This window comes from Neofelis nebulosa, chromosome 7 (assembly GCF_028018385.1).
Source record: "Neofelis nebulosa isolate mNeoNeb1 chromosome 7, mNeoNeb1.pri, whole genome shotgun sequence".
Lineage (NCBI taxonomy): Eukaryota > Metazoa > Chordata > Mammalia > Carnivora > Felidae > Neofelis > Neofelis nebulosa.
Genome location: NC_080788.1, coordinates 83498168 through 83519058, shown reverse-complemented (window position 1 = coordinate 83519058; position 20891 = coordinate 83498168). Strand labels below are relative to the sequence as shown.

Below are 20891 nucleotides of genomic sequence, written 5' to 3'. Positions count from 1 at the left end.
GTCCTGGATAGCTCTGTCGGTACACTGAAATGCATGTATAAGAACTTTCCTTTGGGGGTGGGGGGGACATACACACACACACACACACACACACACACACACACACACCAAAAATAGTTCTTGTAAAGTTATAGACATTTAGGAAATAAATATCTGTCATATATATTCAGTTGAAAACACTTTTTTTGTAAGTAATACTGCTCTGGATTAATCAGATAAAGATGAAAGTCAAGAATTTTGCCAACAGTGTTTCTTGCTAACATTACTCAGTTATGCCTTTCAGCTCAGTATATTGTATATGAAGGATATCTTGTTAAAACAACTGTTGAAGGCAAGTCTTGTCATATCAGACACACTCTGTACCCTATGGGAACTCAAATGTTCCAAAGTCTATGTTAATATAATCTTACTGCTCTGCTGAGCTCAAGCAAAAATCAGTTTTTCAGTGCCATGTAAGGCTTTATAAAAGTACCACATTATCTATATGTCTTCCAGAAATGAAGGAGAGCCACAGTAAGGATTATGCTGAATCAATTTAGGAAGGTAAATATTGTTAACAAATGCCATAAAATAACATGGTAAATGATTCCCATCTCCATTTTTCAACTAACAAGAAGTCTGTACTCTTCTTGATGTAATTGCTAACATGGTACCTATGGGAAAAGAAAATTCTCCAGCTCAAGGGATCCAAGTGGCTTTTCAGCACAGGGGCTCTCTACTTGCTAATGCAGATTTCCCATGAACTACTTCATGAAACTCTACCAATTTGTACTTTTTGCCTGGCAATGTAGGGTCTCATTTTTGCTTACCAACCTCTCTATTCATTTTAAATTGTGTGATGATAGAAGACAAAGACCCTTGTGTTTTAGGTTTTTAGGGATTACAGAGAGCTTTTTAGGGAGGACTGAGGGAGAGGTGATAAACAAGGTCACAGGTTTTTGTTTTTAACTAATGACATTTCAAGTCTAAGGGAGCAATTTTCGCAGAAAAAGTGAAAATGTTTATTACTTACCAAGAAAGTGCTTGTTTCACTGGCTGAGGATTTTTAAGGACCAATTCTTATTGTTACAGCAACAAACACATAGAATTATGAACGATTTAAAAACTGAATGTAACAACTCAATCTACTTCTACCAATTAAACAACCAAATCTTAAAATGTTAGGACTTAAACAAAATACAGATTCTTATGGACTGTGCAAATAGTTTATTGAAGATACACTGAATTATCAATTAACATTCAATAAATAAATGCCTCCCTAAAACAAGTATTTGGAGTTAAATTAACTTAGTGTTGTACTTCTCCCTTTGTGCCAGCTCAGAGGCCAATGTTTAGCATTAAAGTTGAAGTTCTGCATCTGTTCACAAAGAGTGCCCTGGCCCCCTGCCATGACAGGCAGGTGGACCAAGAGACTGTGGTAGGTTCAACCAGGAGAAAGGAGCTCACCGGTTCTACCAGGTGATATCAGCTTCATGAGCTGAGTTAAGGAGACAAGAGAAGATAGCAAGCACACAGCTTCAAACAAAAGACATGGCTACCTTTAATGACATAACCAGATCTATGAACTTAAAAAAGAAAATAGGATCTCCAAAAAAAGCAATTAAAAGGTTTCAAAATGATGCACACTAAGTTGCTTAACATATGCTAATGAAAGAGTCAGCTTCCCGTACAGGATATTCATGCTCATATTCTTCATAGTCATCTGAACACATAGGGGCACCTGGGTGGCTCAGTCACTCAAGTGTCTGACTCTTGGATTTCTGTTCAGGTCATGATTCAGGGTTGTGGGATCAAGCCTCATGCAGGGCTCCGGGCTGACAGCACAGAGCCAGCTTGAGATTCTCTCTCTGCCCCACCCTGCTCCATTTGCTCATGCTCTCTCACTCTCTCAAAATAAATAAAATTTTAAAAAGTCATCTGAACATGAAGATCCTGGTAGTCCAGATACTTGTAGCAATCAACTATCATCTGTATCATTAAGTACACAAAATTTTAAAATAGTTAAAAATTCCTACAAAAACCAGTGTGCAAGAACTACTGTCAAAATTCTATAACAATGGAGCTCTGAAATTCTAGTGTTGCAATAATTAATGTACTCTTAGGATTTAAATCGTGAAAACCCTTCCTTGTCTTGCACGATAGAACATCTCAACAGAAGCCTACCTACTGAGGCAAAAAATATTTCCAGTATAAATTCTAAGGAAATCATGATTACATGGGATTTTTTCCCCATCTCTAATTGTTTACCTAGATGGAGGTATGAATCACTAAGGGTGTGAATTTTGAAGTTCATAACAGATCAGAAGTATGTATGCAAAGCTCCCCTCAATATGGTGGCTGTCAAAAAATTAATAATCATCACACAAGTTACTTGTGCCATTAGCAAACATGTATATACAGTCCTTCTCGGGTATTGACTGAGGCTTAAGAAATGATAGGTCATTCCTGCATTGTCCTCTGCAACATGCACCTGTTCCATGTTTGACTGGCATCTTGATTCACCACTAGTATTTACCAATGAACAGAGCTGAAGGTCATTATTTGCTGATCACTAGTTTATGTTACCCACTCCTATCCTAGAATCTTAACATATATTTGTTTCTTATACAGTCAAATATAAATTAAATGGAGTCCATTTCTTATAATAATTAATCTCCTATACAATCCAACTATTCTGGGTTGTCTATTCATGCCCCCAAATGTTTCTCATCTCATGAGTTCCTCTTGGTGCACTGCCAATACATTTAGTTTTATTAAGTATTTCCTGAGTGAATCCTGTTGAAGAATGTAGGTCATCATGTAGATGACAGCCAGCATACTGGACCTTGAACAGGGACTCTCAAACTTTCAGGTCTGCAAAACACCTGGAGTCAGGAAATCACATGATCCCTCCACTCAACCCCATATTCACACAGTAGCCCTCAAATAAACCTTGAAATAGTCCATGCCTGTGGAAATAGAAAATCTGTATCGTCTTCTCATTTTTTGATTATCCCAAAAGCCTGCCAGATGGCCTCTGTTTCTTATCCACTCCATGCAAATGCAAAGGTAGTGGAGTATGTGAGGTTTTTCTACTCTTCAGTATACCAAAACCATATAAAATATCAAACCCAAGTTTCTATCTTCAAGATCCCATCAGTCTTACCCCTTATTTCTAGTCAGTCTTTAATAGAAACTCTTATTTCCATCCTCTGTCAGATACAAACATGGCTTATTCATTCCCATCCATCAAGGGCCAGCCTAAGTTCCATCTACCCCAACAAGAGTTCCCCGATTCACTACAGCCATAAATGGACTTGGTTGTCCATACCTGCAGAGAACAGAAACATTTACATCATTCTTAAGGTACTTAAGATGCCTTGTCTGGTTACAAAAGCACTTGACATGTTCCGTCTCCTTGCCCTGATTTCATTTCTTTCCTACTATAGAGCACTACCTTTTTTAAGATTATATATTCCTCTCCGTATTTTCTGCCCTTCGCAGTGGAGTATAAACTCTATGCTGTAGCAACTTCAGATGTCCTGTTTACCACAGAACACCTAGGGCCTAGAAAAATGCCGGTCACTTAGTAGGTATTCAATTGTCAAATCAGCGAATCATCTATCTTAGATTCCCCGATGGCCTGAAACTTCCTTGAGATTAGGTAATGTCTACAGTTTTTCACAAAAAGAGGATAAATACTTTTTTTTGGATGGAGCCAATTAACTTTCAAAGCCACCACATCCTAGCCCAATATATGCCATTTTCCCCTAACATTACCAAGTTTTCTAATAATTAAAAAGGAATTAAAAGCCAGTAACGATGTCACCATCATTTAATTCTTATCTAATACATTCTATCTCCTATTGGGATATAAACATAAAAATTTCCAAGTTGTAGAGATTAGAAAATTTTTAATATTCAAAGACATGTATTTATATATACATTTTTTCTTTGTATGTATTTTCCCTTATAGTATGTGTCACAAGTCTACACAAATTAGTATGTGCCAAGTTTCCTGCCCCAGAAAGACAAACACTAAATGTTGAATTAGCTACCTATTAATTTCAAGGAAACCAAAGGTCTAAAAGTCCTGGCTATGCTAGATAACCATGCCATGTGCCCACATTTCCACATGGCCATGCCAATTCTTCCCTGACCCACAGCATCCCCTGCTATTACAAATCTTTGTTTAGAACTGCATTTTCTAGTTTTGTGGTGCGGGTTAGGATGGGACCACCTACCACATATTCACTGGGAACCTAACCAAACTAGATCCTGGGTACCCTGGAGAAAAAGACAGATACAGTAACACATTACTTCTCGCTCAACAGCACAGGCATGCACTGTATTTCTGTTGCCAAGAAATAGCACATATTGTAAGTTCGATTTTTAATTTATCGTGTATTTTGCATGTACGTGATAAGTTTATTTAGATTTCAAAAATATAAGACATGATTTCTGTCACATTACTTTGTAAATAATACTTGCCTAACTAAAGCTATTTTCTACATGAAATTTTAAGTTCTTTCCTTTCTGAGGCAGAGGTTGGGAGGTGGGAGGACAGGGACTCTCAACCAGTCCAAAACAGTACAGTTAAAGAGCAAGAATATTAATATTTTCCATGGTTTATTGAAAAGAAGAATGGAGGGGCACTTGGCTGGCTCAGTCAGTACAGAATACAACTCTTCATCAGGGTTGTACGTTTGAGTCCCACGTTGGGTGAAGAGACAAGTTAAAAATAAAATCTTGAATAATAAAATCAGAATTAAAATACTTTTAATGATACCAACATAGAACCCCTTCCTCAGAAATGTGATAACATGCAGTTTACATTTCTAGTTAGCATAACCACTTTATATTGTACTTCTTATTCAAAGGATTTTCAGAATAAAATTATCTTCTAGTTTACATACATTTTGTCACTTTTGTGGTTCATACATGTTAAACAGTAAGTAACAGGGGCATTAATCCATTTAATGAAGCAAATTTAAAATGCCGGATTATACATTTAAAATGTCATAAAATGCCTACTTTTAACTACTGCTCTAGAGTAAGGGTAAGAAGGAGATACATTTGCATTGTTGTCATTGGTTGTTTTAATGATCTTAGTTTTCTGAATACTTATATAGCTGGACATGATTCAAAGACTCAATTCAAAGAATTACTAGAAAATGATAGCCTTCTGAAAACATTTTAGACTGGCCTGTTTGACCACTGAATTAGGGCTTTCCTGAAGATGTGTGAGCAAACTAATCGTGGTCTCTCTTTTAATCACCATGTTAATGTTGACCCCAAATTTTGAGAGCAGATAGGTAGGATTGAGTAAAAATAGCTATGTCTTTTTACCAAGTAACATGAATATTCTTTGGTGGGAGCTCAAAAATATTAATAATGATAATGTTTTTGTTTCGAGCGGTGATAAATCATTAATATACCATGAGGTTCAACAGCTAGATCAGAATCACTGAACAGGCAATCGATTACCGAACAATCTTCTGAGTAAATCTGTCATGAGAGCAGCTTTGCCCATTAGGTGATATCAACTAAATTTTGAGAAGTAAAGAAACGTTCAAATTACTTTTTGGCATCACCTAGCAAAACCAAAAGTTCACTTTCAGCCTGCCATAATGGTATAGATTCCATATTCAACAATTTCTGAATCTGTATAAAAAGTCAAGCTTCAAAAATTAAAGTTCAAAAAATTGTCAATGTGCTTTAATGTATCTATATCCACATAGCACAAAGTCTATCTGGACTATTCCATGCTTTATCATAATATCCTTGTGTCCCTACTGTGCTAAATCCTCCCCATTTTGCTCACTGGAGAGTTGTGCCTACTCAAGCACTGCATGAATGCAGGACCAGGTACGTAACAAAGAATGCAACCTCAGCTTTCCAACCAGCAGCGTGATGCTCTGACCTCCATGCCATGTGCTATGATCATGAGTGATGGAGCTGTTCTGACTGCAAGCTACTTTCAAATAATGATCCACAAAGTTAATCAAAAGGGCTTCCCTGTTCAATATTTACCTGTTACTCATTGACAGCCACTGTCTGCATCGCCATCTACAATGTATAGAATGGGATCAGAAATACCGAGCTCAAACAGAACCTGAGTGCCTCACTGAAGTACCGGGCACAATGAAAGCAGAATTAAGCTGCTCTTCAAACCACCTCTGACACTGAAGATGTCTGCACGAGTTTCAAGGTAAAAAACACACTGCTACTTCCTGAACTTGGAGGCCCAATTAGTTGCAGATAGTAACAGGGATGAAAGGAAGACCACCACGTGAGAAATAAAAAAATAAAAAAAAGAAAAAAATAGAAGAAGAAGAAGAAAGAAAAGAAAGGAGATATTAGGTATCAAAATATAAACATGGAGGGAAAAATAGTAATTTCCTGTATTGGGGCAAAAAAATAATAATCCCTTCTTGATGTGATCTCCTTGCTTTTATGTACTAGGAAAGTCATATCTGTTCTGAAAATTATTTTTCTCATTTTAATACACATTCAACATTTTAAGCTACAAAATAATAAGAAAGCACCGATCTTTTTATGTGTTAGGTATTTAAATACTGGTTGCCAGTCTGTCAATCAAACGTACCTGGAGGGGATGCTGACCAGCCTCCATATCCACCTCTCAAGAGAGGCAGGTATCGGACTGATCGTAACGCAATCCTCTCCGGTTATTTGTACTATCTGCTAGAAAGCAAGGCTTACTAGGAGATCTTATTCTTCACATTTATTATCCATTCAGCTTGGCAGGTTTTGAACATGGGGTTCAAGGAAGGACAGTTGCTCAAAATGGTAATCCTCTTTTACCTAATTTTTCCTAAATGCTCACTTTGGAATGATAAATACTATCTGAACATTTAGTATATGCCAGGCATTATTATAAGTACTTTACATGTATTGGGGCATTTACTCCTGCAATAAACCCTATGAGAGAGATTATTACCAAGTCCCAGAGGAGAAACATAGGGAACAGAGAGTTTATGTCACTTGTTCAAGCTCCCTCAGCAAATAAATGACTCAACCAAGGTTGGAGTACCTCACTCTCCATTAGAGCCTGTGTACTTACCCACTGCACTGAAGTTGCCTCTAATTCCATTTAGCACTGTTGAGAAGGTGAGACAACCACTGGCCTCAAGTAAGAACCTTAAAAAGGTTTGTGGAGTGATAAATGAATCACTATCTTAAGGAACTTGCAATCTTATTAAGATATCCATCCACAGACACGGTTTTATCCTTTTACTTGTAAGTTTATGACCTGCCTCCTCTTTCAGTTTACAAGTCCCTAACAGGTATTTGCATACCTACCATTGAATGCCACCACACGTGTGATACATAGTAAATGATGCATTAGAATTGAATCTCAGGTTTGATATTGACTTTCTTCTCTCTCTTTCATATCCCCTCTCAATCCACTCCATCAGGAAATCCTGTTGGCTCTTTCTTCAGAATACATCGCAATCCAAATTCTTCTCACCATCGCCACTTCCAAACCCTGAGTGTCAACCAACCACTGTCCAGACCATAGTAGTCTCGGAATTAGGCTCTCTGCTTCCACCCACGTCCCCCTGAAGCATGTACTCAACTAGCAGCCAGAATCATTCGAAAACTTCGTTCAGACTCCATTGCTCCTCACGTCAAACATCCTCTCATGACCCCATTTCAAGTGGACTAAAAGCCTGGCCTGCCAGGGTTCTGTGTGCTGGCCTCTCTCCTCAATCTCCAGCTGCAGTCCCTATTCATTCCCACCCACTGCATGAGCCCCCCCAGCATTCTTTGTAAGCAGCAAAACCTCTTCAGCTTCAGAGCCTTTCTGGCAGGTGCTCCCTCTGCCTGGAGTATTTCCCCTGCTGCTATCTGGATGCCTAACTCGCTCACTTCCTAGGAGTCTTTACTCAAATGTCATCTTTTTAAATGGGGCTGTACCTACATGAAACCCTAACCGACCCATCTCCACCCAGCACTTTTTTCCCCCCCAAGTTTTATTGCAGTTGTTAGTTAACATATGTGGTAAAATTGGTTTCAGGTATAGAATTTAGTGACTCATCACTTACAAACAACACCCAATGCCCATCACAAGTGTTCTCCTTAATGCCCCTCACCCATTTAGCCCATCCTCCACCCATCTCTCTCCTGCAATCCTCAGTTTGTTCTCTTTACGAGTCTCTTATGGTTTGCTTTCCTTTCTTTTCCCCTTTTCCCTAGGTTCACCTGTTTTCTTAGATTCCACGAGTGAAATCATATGGTATTAGCTCTCCTCTGCCCTGACTTATTTCGCTTAGCATAATACACTCTAGCTCCATCCATGTCATTGCAAATGGCAAGATTTCACTCTTTTGATGGCCAAATAATATTCCATTGTATATTTATGCCACTTTTTTTATCCATTCATCAGTCAATAGACATTTGGGCTCTTTCCATAAATTGGCTATTGTTGATACTGTTGCTATAAACATTGGGTGCATCCCAACAGTCCTAATTCCCTCTTACCCTTCTCTGTTTTTGTTGCTCACAACTACTGCCACAGAATAGACAACACGATTTGTTTCGTTTGTAACGTCTGCTGTTTACTGCCTGTCTCCAATGCCCTCTAACTTTCACGGCTGAGATTTCGGTCTTAAGTTCACTATATATCCCACACAATAGTCCTGGTTAAATTTTTTTTTAATTTTTAAATGTTTATTTTTGACACATAGACACAGGGAGATAAAGCATGAGTGGTGAAGGGGCAGAGAGAGAGAGGGGGAGACACAGGATCTGAAGCAAGCTCCAGGCTCCATGCTGCCAGCATAGAGCCTGATGCAGGGTTCGAACTCAGGAACCATAAGATCATGACCTGAGCCAAAGTCAGACACTTAACTGACTGAGCCACCCAAGCACCCCAATAGTTCCTGGTTAAAGGTACCCCATCCATATGTTGAATTAAGACACGAGAGAAACCCTTGGGATAAAGCTGAAGCCAAGAGGCAGTGTGCGTTGTGCCTTACAAGAGTAAGTGAACATGTTTCACAGATAGAAGCAGAGAGAGCTTCCATTGAGGGGTATGTTGGTTGGGGATAGATGGGGGGCAGCCCAGATCAAGACTAGAGGGTCTTGAACACGAAGCTAAGATTGCCAACACCGTGCCCTAAGAATGAACTGCTGATGACTTTGAGCTAGGAACCATGTCACAAATATTTTAATCTGGTAGCTACAGGGTAGCCCAGAAAGATATTTTTGTCTTCCCTTGCATGGCATTTTGTATACAGTGGGCCTGCAGCATTTTACTTAAACTGAAAGAGATAGGAGACAAGACTAAACAGTAGACTGTAACAATCTAGGCATAAAATAATAACTCAGGTCAGGGAGATGAGAATAGAAGGTAAGTCTTTACAAAAGAAATCATGCTACAAACAGGGTATTTGACAAGAGAGGCAGAATGGAAGAGGAGTCCAATAGCAAGCCCAAATGACTAGAGAAATTAAGATGAAGCAAAAGAAGGGCAGCGTACGAGATCATTCTAGGTAAGATACGGAGCTCTGTTCTGGGGGCACAGCTGCGCAGTCCAGCAAAGAGCTTCAGAATGGGGGAGGAGGAAGGGTCACTCTGCAGGTGGGCCACATCACACGGCAGCTAGGGGAAGAGCCTTCACATCATTAAAGCTCTAAGATCCAAAGGTTTTTTGTTTGTTGGGTTTTTCGATAAAAAAAAAAAAAAAAAATAGAGATAAAACAATTCACTGGGTTGCCTTAAGGATTAATTGGGAATTTTCTTTGAAGTGCTTGCAAATTTGTTGGTCGTTACATGTGGCAGTTGATGTAAAGCAAATCACAAGCAGAAACCTCAAGTAGTTTGGAAATCTAAAACTCGAGTTGGCAAAGAGGTAGGACTGGAGATTCATCCACTTTTAGGATAACTGCAGTGTAAGGACAGATGAAATTTCTAAAGGGCAGACACAACTGGGTTTGCATATAAAGGACACTAAATAACTAGCGTTCAAATATAATAAACGTACCCTCCTCTTTACGGAAGGCTTTCAGTTTCTCAGGGTCTTATTTTTTATTTTATTTATTTATTTATTTATTTTTTTTACAGAAATAGATTTCAATAGACTACCCTTGAACAGAAGGTGGAGGGTTGTGTTTTTGGTTTTGGTTGTTTTTGTTTTTGTTTTTTGAGGTCAAGTATCCTCCTGCTCCAAGGGGCCACATTATCCAGTTGAAAGTGGATAAACTGCTGGGCCACACTGCACTGGTCTGCTCTAAATAGTTACCAGATTAAACCTTATTAGTTGTGTCAGTTGGACAACCTGCGTAATCTCTGAGCCTTCATCTTCTCACATGGCAAATGAGTGTATTACACCTACTTATCTTCCAGTACGGATGTGGAGGTCAATTATAGCAATGTCTAGAGGCCGAAGAACACAATTGGTGTGCCGACTTCAGCCTCACGTATCTCACTGCATATGGAAAACCAGCCAACACAGAAACACGAACGGCAAAGTTGGACCCAAACTTCATGGTCAAGAGCTCAAATTTCTGTTGTCCCCATAAGGACCAGTTTTGCCCCATAATGTAAAACCTCAGCATCCATGAGTATTTCCTGTGGATGGAAGAATAAAAGCAGCTGTATTCATTCCCTTTTTTCTCTATAGCTCAGAGCCAATCGTTTGTGTCTGGCAAACTTCTCCTTAAGAGAGCCAATAAAGATCCATGTAGTGCCCGTCAACCAAACTTGCCACTAGATCCTTGTAAAAATGTATTCTACTTAAAATCTGCTGGCCCATAATTTAAGTTTTCTAGTCTTGCCTTCCCCCAAGACATTACTCAAGTACAATAAATTTTTTTTAAAAAGTCAGCTTTCTTTATTCCTACCACCCTCATAAATTTGTTACTAGCTCCTAAAAACAGCACTGAGCAAAGAGGGTAAACAATCTTGCTATCAGATGAATTTATTGATCCTCAATTTTACAAGCGCTCGAGAAATCCCCCTACCCTCCACACTCCTCCCTACTGAATGGGTCTCCAAACCTCTCCCTGTAAAAACACCGTGACATGAAGGTCACTGCTTTCATAGTTATTAAGACTTAAGACACCTGATGAATGAGGGATGAGAATCAGCTATTATAATTAGCTAGTCCCTAGAAAAGCATACTCCTTCCCTGGAAGTGAGCCAAGACCTTCCTGTAGTTTCTGTAAATGTGTTCTTCTCCAGGAAATCCAGCTGGTGTCTACAATACATTAGATAGGAGGCTCCGTTCCTGACTGACCCATACAGTCAATTGTACTCCTAAAACAGCTTTCTTAGTGGAGTGAAAAATGGTAGAGGAGAATCATCAAGAAGAAGACCAGGTACCTCCTGGTTTCAAGGCCAAGACATGCAATTGGCTGTGATTCACACGGAGGACCCCTGACAGGCAGTGGTCAAGAAAATGATGCTGTTATGAAAGCCTAGGTTGGTTGAAATTCTATTGATGACAGCTGCTTGTGAAGGAAACAGGACTCTCCTTGGGGCACCTGGGTGGCTCAGTTGGTTAAGTGACCGACTTCGACTCAGATCATGATTTCACACTCGTGGGTTCAAGCCCTGTGTCGGGCTCTGTGCCCACAGCTCAGATCCTGGAGCCTTGCTTCGGATTCTCTATCTCCCTCTCTCTCTGCCCCTCCCCTACTCGCTCTCTCTCACTCTCTTGCTCTCTCGCTCTCAAACAAACATAATAATGAAAAAAAATTTTTTAAAGAAAAAAGAAACAGAACTCTCTTCAACTGGTACCAACTAAGAAAAAGGCTAAGAGTGAGGCTCTGTGTATCATTACTACTGCTTTTCGTATTTATTACAGAGATTCTATATACTGGACTGGGAGAGAGGGAAGGGCAATTAGGTTTTAAATAAGATGCAGTGATGGTCTACTTAATCACATAAATCTCAAGCAGTCAATTCCAAAGAACCCTCACACTAGTAAGTGAATCACAAAGGTCTCAAGTTTGACAAGGGAGAAATAACCTAAAAATGATTTCCTTACATGCTGGTCATTGAACCAAAATCCTCCCAGGACCCAGACTTCTCTCTGCTTTGAAAACTAGATCAAAATATCTCAATGCTCTACAAAGTAAATAGAGCTCTTGTTTATAAGTACTTTAGAGAATGATGCAGGAGATGTAGCATGTGAGAAAAGGAGTTGATAAATGACCAGAAAACTCCACCTCAGCACCCAGCAGTTACTTCTCATCCATGTACATGTTCTGATCTTAAAAGACCTTGTTACTATAACCCACTGCACACCCTTCTCACCATTAGCTTCATCCTGTAACTTACAAATAGCTTTGCAAACTTGATTTTTAAAAAATTAGGTGGTAGGGAAAGATTTTTCTGCTAAAAATCTGTCATTAATGCCACTAACATCACTAGCTCTTGCTGGAGTTCTCCTGTGTGTTTGTCTTCCCACCAAGAAAAAGAATTTCAATTCCCCCAACAATAAAGTGATACACGTTCAGCAGGGAGATACAAACTACAACCGGAAAAAAAAAAAGTCATGAAAGGCGATCCCTACAGAACATGGTTTCTATGTGGAAGGTGAACATATACAGCTTTCAGCTTCCCTCAGATAAGCTGTTCGTGGACAAATTAGAATACTTGGCCCCAGAAGTTTCCCAGCTGAGACAATCTCGGGAGGAATACCCAAGAAAAACGCTCATGTATGTAGATACAAATGTATCCAAGAAGACATGTGTATCAACATACAGTTCTGTATAGTGATCCACACCAAGTTGTTAACAGTGGCTGTCTGTGGATGGTACCATTACAAAAGACATTCACATTCTCCTTTCTATGTATCTGCACTTTCCAGATGTCCCAGGATAAAAAATGTATTGCAATTTTATTCAAACAAGAGCTATTCCAAGAGAAAACCATGAACCCAATGAAGAAATCTCCCACTCATCAACACAGAGCCATGGCCCTGGGCTTAGTCAAAGCAAATTCCAAGATTATCCCCTCAATACAATTTGACTGGACACATGGTGTGCTCTGTAAGCTCCACAGTAACACAAACCCAAGGGCATTTACTGAGCAGAGGACAAGGAGCTCCCAGAATCCGTAACAGACAAATGCATGGAAATAAAATGGAGCAGGGTCAAGTTGAAACCATCATCTCCTCCCCTTCTTGTGAGGAAGACTATTAGAAAACGTATGACAATTTTAAACCTTTTCATTAAAAGGATAAACCCTTTTCATTTTTTCCTGCGCTAGACACACTGCTTATACCTATTTTTGATCAACAGGTCATAATACCACAAGTGGCATTTCTACACTATTTTTATGCAGTTTTCATAAACAAAAATGTTGTACATTTCTCAAGAACATGAAATTTCCTTGGGTATGAGGTTAATTTAACAGATTCTGAATATTCACTCAAGTTCACAATTATTCCCTTCAATGACATATTATACTTTGAATGCTATGAAGAAATAAATTCTTTCTTCATTATATAAAACATAGTAGTAAGTCGAAGCTAGAACACAAAATTCACAAAGTGTTCCTTTAGTAATTCACTACTTCCACAGACATAATGGCTTCTCCTACTGGAAGTAGAATGTTTACTGTTTCCATTTTGCCAACATGAGTTCCTTGGTATGAACAGCTGTACCCTAAGTTAGATAAGGAACAAAGTGATACTCATTCAGTGCATACTTATTATATGCCAAGCATCATACGAAGTGTTTTTGTGGTGTGGACCCTAGACTCTATAGTCTAACAGACTGAGGTCCAATGCAGGGGTCAACTATTTTCTGTAAAGGGCCACACAGTAAACATTTGAGACTTGGTAGGCGATTTGGTCCCAGTCTCTACTCAACTCTGTTATTAAAACACAAAAGCAGTCACAGACAACACCTAAGTGGATGGGTATGGTCATGTCTTAGTAAAACTTTATGTACAATAACAGTCAAGGGAATGGGGTGGGGGAGCACATGTGGCTGCTGATCCTAAATCACATTTCACCCTATCCTACCTTCTTCACCTTGAGTGAGTTGTTCCAGCTCTTTAAGACCCCGCCATCTGTAAAATGGTAGTAATAATCATACCTAGTACCCAAGCTTACTATAAATATTAAAAACGGTCAAGCCATTAGCCCACTGATTCTCAGAAGAGCTGAGACAACTTTCATTTTTATCCCCATTTCAGACTTGAGAAGACAGAAGTTCTAAGAGTTAAGTAACTTAGCTATGGTCCTAGTTCTAATAATTACAAGGAGAGGATCAAACTCAGATACATCTCCAGATGGTTTAACCACCTCTATCAATGAATCAATATTACTGCATGGACCTGTGGATCTCTTTTTCTTTTTTTTTTTTTTTTGTTTTTTGTTTTTTAAGTAGATTTCAGGCCAAATGTGGAGTTTGAACTCACGACCCTGATACCAAGAGTCAGATGCTTAATGGACTGAGCCATGCAGGCACCCCTGGACTTCTGGATCTCTTAAATACTTTGCTCACAAAGATTAAAGCCTCTTTCTTCCACTCTCATGCATAAACTGAGTCCAAAAATTCACTCCAGACACATCTATACAGAACACACTCAACAAACAGAATAAGCTGTTAAGGTGAAAATTTATTAAAACCACCGTTTATGTATAACTTAGTTTGCTGTATTATTTTTAAGATCTGGGCACAAGCACATTAGTCTCCCTGTCTCTCTGAAACAACCGTTAGTGATTCAGAACACTGTAGTTTAACAGCATGCCTACAAAAGGTTCATTGTAGCTCTATTCCTCTCATCTTGACCTTTGCCTTCTCTTCTCAGGTTTGGGTGGGGGGTTGGGGGGGGGGCGGGGGGGGAGTCTCATACATATCACAGGTGTGTCAGTTACCAATTATTTTTAAAAATCTAGGCAGGCACTTCTCTCCTAATGAAAATACACACTCTGGTAAAGCCAATTAATATTCTTTCATTTTAAATGATGCTTCCTGTGCCTGTCCATTTTTACTCTCTGCCACTCTATTTTGAGTTACAAAATATGGAGCACCTCAGGGCACCTGGATGGCTCAGTCAGCTGAGCATCTGACTTCAGCTGAGGTCATGATCCCATGGTTCCTGAGTTCGAGCCCCCATCAAGCTCTCTGCTGTTGGTGCAGAGCCTGCTTCCGATACTCTGTCCCCCCCCCCCCACCTCTGCCCCTCCCCCACTCATACTCTCAAAAATAAACATTAAAAAAAAAATACAAAAAAATATGGAGCACCTCAAGCCAGGACAAGCCATTAATTTGTAGACAGGTTCTGAACTGGACTTCATACTGTTGGAGTCCTGCAAGATGTTTGTAAGTTAAAAATAACTTCAAACTAACAAACACAGCACCACTGCCCACTCTCCATGAAAACCACATGAACTCCGTTTCTAACCTCAGAGGACAGGCTGACCCGGTGGGCCACTCTCCCACATTTCCTGTCTCAGGTCTGAGCCACTTCCAGAGCCGTCCTTGGACTTGCAGTCCTTGTCCCATCCTTCCTTTCCTGAAAACTCCTCCAAGGCTCTCACCAGATGGCAGTCCACCCTAATGCCTCTGCTTCCCCTTCTTCTCCAACCTCAACTCCTGTCACCCTTCCCCTTCCCTCAACTCCTGAGGAACATCATTTGCAACTCAGTGCACCATAAATACCCACCTTTTAGCCCCAATCACTAGCTCAAGCACCTCTCCCCCAAATCAAAATCCCTTCCACCATGAAGATCCCAGGGCTCACCTCCACTATTAAAGGATGACCCTTTCGTGGCACCACTTCTGTACTTTTTACTTCTCACTCAAGACACCTCTTACACAGAATCCCAATTACTAGTTCCCATCAGTTTTCTAGGCTTCTGCAGGGCAGAGGTTTTCTTAGTCACCTCTAAGTCACTTTATGCAGAACAGCACCTGACCCATGGATGACGATCAAAATATAGTTGTTAAAGGAATGAATAAATTAGCTCATTTTTAAGCTACTCTGGCATTAGCCCTAAATAATACACCATCCAGTTTCCTCAGACACACCACTTCAAGTCATTTACAGGCCAAATCATTGGTGTGATGTTAAAATTAACTGCGAGAAAGCACCAGAAACCATGCTGAGGTCTAAAAGGCATGATGTGGAATTCAGAATTCATTTGGATTTTTAAAGGCTTGAAGCAGCTCTTGCTACAAAGTTCAATGTCTGTTTAACATGCAGATTCTATTAGACCTCTTTATGAAGTTCACTGTAGATTTCTCTTTCCTCAATTCTTTGTTATTTACTGATCCAAACACAACTGGCATAAATTATTCCAATGGCTGGGGGGAGGGGCGGGGGCCGGGGGTTGGGGTGGGGGGGAGGTGGATGGGGGCTGTCTAATTGCCATCAATCAATCAGGTTAAACAATCAAAACAATTTGCTGCTGCTGCTGCTTCTAGAGCTTCCTTGACCTTTCCCTCCCCATCAACACAGGTGACCACCTATCCACCCCCCCCCAGCAGTCTGCCTGACAAGGAACCGGTCTTGTTCTCCTTAATTGGGATAACATGTGCAAGTGGTTAGCACTCTGTCTGGCACAACATAGCTGATAGTGACTGGTGAGTTCCTTCTTCACTCATTCTCCTCTTCTGGACCTTGATAATTCCTTCTCTCTTTTGAGTCTGGATCTTCCCCATTTCCAAACCCATGCCTCTTGGCCAAAGCCAGCCTTAACGCTACCCTGAGCAGGAGAATGCCCTCGTTCTGAGTGTCTCATCAAGAAAGGAAGAAAACATCACCTTCTAGCCTGAAATTAATCTCTCCGATCCTGTCATGGTATCTGCAATTATTCCATTGGAGAGCAACTCCCTTTTTGCTCGAATTCTTTCACTGCAAGGTGCTTATTAAAATGCAAAGGGTCCTGAGAAGAGCAACATTATCAATTAACAACACCTGATCTGCAAGGAAGGTTACAAACAAAAATGCCTGTGGGGAAGGGCCTGGGCATGAGACATGAACCAGGTATCCAGGTGGAATGAATTTCAGAGGTAAAAGGGCTTGGATGCAGAGGCAGAAAACAGACAAACCTCACCATTTTGCCAATGGCTTCTTTCGGTGACCGCTCTAGTTGGTCTCATCAGTGACAAACACCTTCTCAATCTTGGCTGCACTTGGAGACTAAGAACCCTGGGTTAAAGCCCTTTGTTTACAATGGGTACTGCAGATGCAGTCACAACAGTTTGGCATGTGCTCAAGGAACATTAGTCACTTGAGCTCCCGTCTCCCCAGACGCAGTCTTCTTGAAATTTTAGTCAAACAGTTGTTCTTACACACAGCTACGGTCGTGTCAAACCACACGGCCAAACTCTGTCCACCTTGGAGGCTATGAAGTCCTTTCTCAGTTCCTTTCTAGTTTCCTTCTCTTGCATTCACCTATTAACACAGGTGATTTCCACCGTATTTTGTGGTAAAACTCCTCTCATGTCCATGAAAATTTCCTTTCCAACTCAAACATTTTCTTGCCTTCATTTACAAGTTTAAAGTTATCATAGTTACTATGGAGGCGATGTCTGGTCTTTTCTCAGACCCTCCATACTGCTTTTATTTCTTTGTGGGGAAACAGGAAACAAGACAATTGTTTTAATTGGAAAGAACTGTTCCATCTCCCAGTCAAACCAACTATTTTACAGATGAATTCACTAAAATCCAGAAATAGGATTACAAACTTAAAGACAGCTTAAAATGGAGCCAAGGGCATGGGTTCTATAAGTTTCAGAACTTACCAAAGTGCTTAAGTTTTGTCAAAATTTGCCCCAACACTACGGTGTTTTTGAAAATCTTGTATTCCTACCCTTTGCCAAAAAATTCATTATCACCAATTACAATTTTAAGTTTTCAGTTGGCCACGTCATGAGCACTTAATGTAAGAAGTTAGGATAACTGCCATTGTTTTAAAATTCTTAATTATAGACATTTTGAGTTAATCACAATTTTCTATTCCTATGTACTTTAAGATAATTCAAATTATTTACTTTAATAATTCCCAGTAATATTCAAGTCAAACCTCTGTTAAAATAGAAGCAAATTCACAGTTTATGAAACAATAGAATTACAGTGGGAAGGATTAAGAACAGTGATGTTCCGGTAAATATTTAACAACTAGTTGCAGACAGAAGGGCACCCAATTTGCAGCATTTTCCAATTTCCATAGTGCAAATACTTTGCCCAATTTCCACTTACTAACATGAGGTCAGGGATCACAGAATGGGAAATATGTACATACAATGGATTCTCAGGGGCCCATGCAAGTCGGCACTAACACATTCTGATAGGAGGGACCAGATAGTACAGCCTTTTCATTCCCGAACCCTTTTCACATCACCAACCATTTCTTTTTTTATAACCTGCTGTATCCTGAGCACGTAAGGACATAATACCTGTACATTATTATATTTATACATTTATCTACCAACTGTACTGCAGAAGCTTTCCATCAGTTTTTAGATAAAAAACACATATTAAGAGATATTTCACCTCAGGGCCCACCCCATGCACACACACATGTGATGTATACTTAAACACATAAAACAAAAACAGAAGCCTCTCAAGATAAAACACACTCTCATATATGGAATGCACTAAAAGTCTCGATTCTTGTCCCTTTTTTTCTTCATTCTTATCTTGACCCACTAACTTGGATTCGTACCCCACCATTTGGGTAGAGGTCCCAAAATTGAAAAACAGTGCTGAAATAGACTAAGCTTGAAGACACAATTATAGGTCATTAGTCTACATCTATCCTGATGTCTAGTAGTAATTACTGAGGCCCAATAAGGTTAAATAAGTGTCTAAAGATGCACCTGCCATCAGTGACAAAAGATCCTTCAAGGCAAGTGATAATTCATTACATAGAATCAGGATAGTCATGGCTTACAAGTGAAAGCTAGAGTCCCTTCCACGACAACCCCCCCTTCACGCGAAATGGACAGAGAACTTTTTAAGAAACATGTACCGACCCCATCATTGATGAAAATTTGGACCTTCATCCTCTGTGGCCCTGTGACCAACCTGCCCATTTACCCAGGAAGACGAGGCAAATCCGAATAATCGTCATTTCCCTATTATTGATAATATTCAAGAGTGTTGAAAAGGTACCCATCTTTTTCACAAAAAAAGAACATTTCCAGTCCTGTTGGAAAAGGAGCTATATAATGCCAATTATTATTATATAAAATATACATACTTCTACTATATAACATACACTAAGACCAGCTTTCTAATAACCAGAAACCAAAGACTGAGTTGCAGAAAATACTCACTCAGGAAAATGAAAGCTGAATCCATGGACTTTTCTCTTCAATGTGTTCATGCACCACATGCTTTTTTATAGGTGCTATTAAATGTACACTATAGTCTCAAGACAATCCAGATAAGCGTCTTCACTAAAATACACAACACCATTAATCATCTCAGTGACAGTGCTCCAATTTAACATCTTGGAGATTTCCTCCCCTTCTTCATCATTTATTTGCCAATATTTCCTTGTTATGAATATCCCCCTAGTGACTTTCCCTGGCAGTCACAGCTGTGCTGCCTACTGTGTCTACCTTGACTACAAATAACACAAATTCTTTATAATAAAAAAAAAAAAAAAAAAAAAAGCCAGGTCTTGAGATAATACCTACAGTAAGAAGGGTAACCTTTCTGTGGGCTGAATTCCTGGAGACCTCATCCAGGCTCCCAACTTTAAACTGACAAGCCTCCGCCCCTAACCTGATAGTAATTTCAGACACGTGAAATTGGCTTAATTACAAAGAAACAACAGTTGGCCGTTGGCCTCCAATTACTTGAATGGTCAACAGTCAACTGCTGCTTTCAGATGGTCCGTAAAGAACCCCCTTCTTACGCAGCAAAAGGCTTTTTCAAAGTATCCATGAATCACAACAAAGCCACAAAACCACGAGCAAATTACAGGAACCTGACCACCAAGAGCCATCATAAGGATGACTCACAGATAACAAGAATTTTTTTGAAAATAATCAGTAACAATTTAGCATTATAATGAAACCAATTCTGATGAAAAGAATAATGCTATCGAGACAACAGAATATCAAGAAGCCAGAGAGAAATAAGTAGCAAAGATACAGGCAAGAATCCCAGCTCCATCCAGTATCCATTTTATGTCCCCTTTAGAGAGCAGTCTTCACTGGCTCCAGAATTTGCTGATTATAAAATGGAAACCATGAAAGAAAATGCTGTACAACCAATCAGAGGAGTAAATGAAAGTAGAACTCACCAGCTTGTATTCAAAAAAGGATTTTTAAGGAAAAAGGGTATTTTTTTTTCAATAACAGAACTCCACTACAAAAGAAGTTGAGAGTTTGAAGACAAAAAACACACTGAAGTATATTTGCAAAGTCTATCCGGAAAGTCTAATGCCTTCAGGGTAACTGTTTACCTTATTTTATATTTTCTACAGAATAACTTAATTAATTAATGGTTACTGTTGCTTCAATCAGTATTCCACAACTTTTATGGAAAGCCTAAGTGTTAAGCTTTTTGGAAGACTCCAATTTAGATTATTGTTAAAAAAAACAAAACAAAACAAAAACTTCCTTCTCAGCAAAAGCAACACAAGTCAAGCTACGATACATTAAAATGCCTTTCCTTCCCAGAGCAGAGTGTTTACTTCAGTGATAGTAACAACACCTCATTACCAACAGTGCAGATTCTGTTAAGTAATGGACAAAGCAAATGGCAGCAAAGGCAGAGGACTCAACTTCAATTTAACTGTCCTGTAAGGTACATAGTAATTAGCTGCAAAGCTCTGAAATCTTAGCTAGCATGTTAAGTCTGCTACATGACAGTATAATTTGACTTCTTAAAGGATTATGCAAATTACAACTCATCATTCCATTACAGGATTGAAAAAAAGTGACAGCTAATTTATACATAACACA

General features: G+C 39.5%; 1 protein-coding gene across 9 annotated transcripts in view; it reads right to left on the bottom strand.

The window, feature by feature from the left end:
* NPAS3 (neuronal PAS domain protein 3) overlaps window positions 1–20891 on the bottom strand; it is an 857324-nt gene that overhangs the window by 724851 nt on the left and 111582 nt on the right. The gene's annotated exons all lie outside the window — the stretch shown is intronic.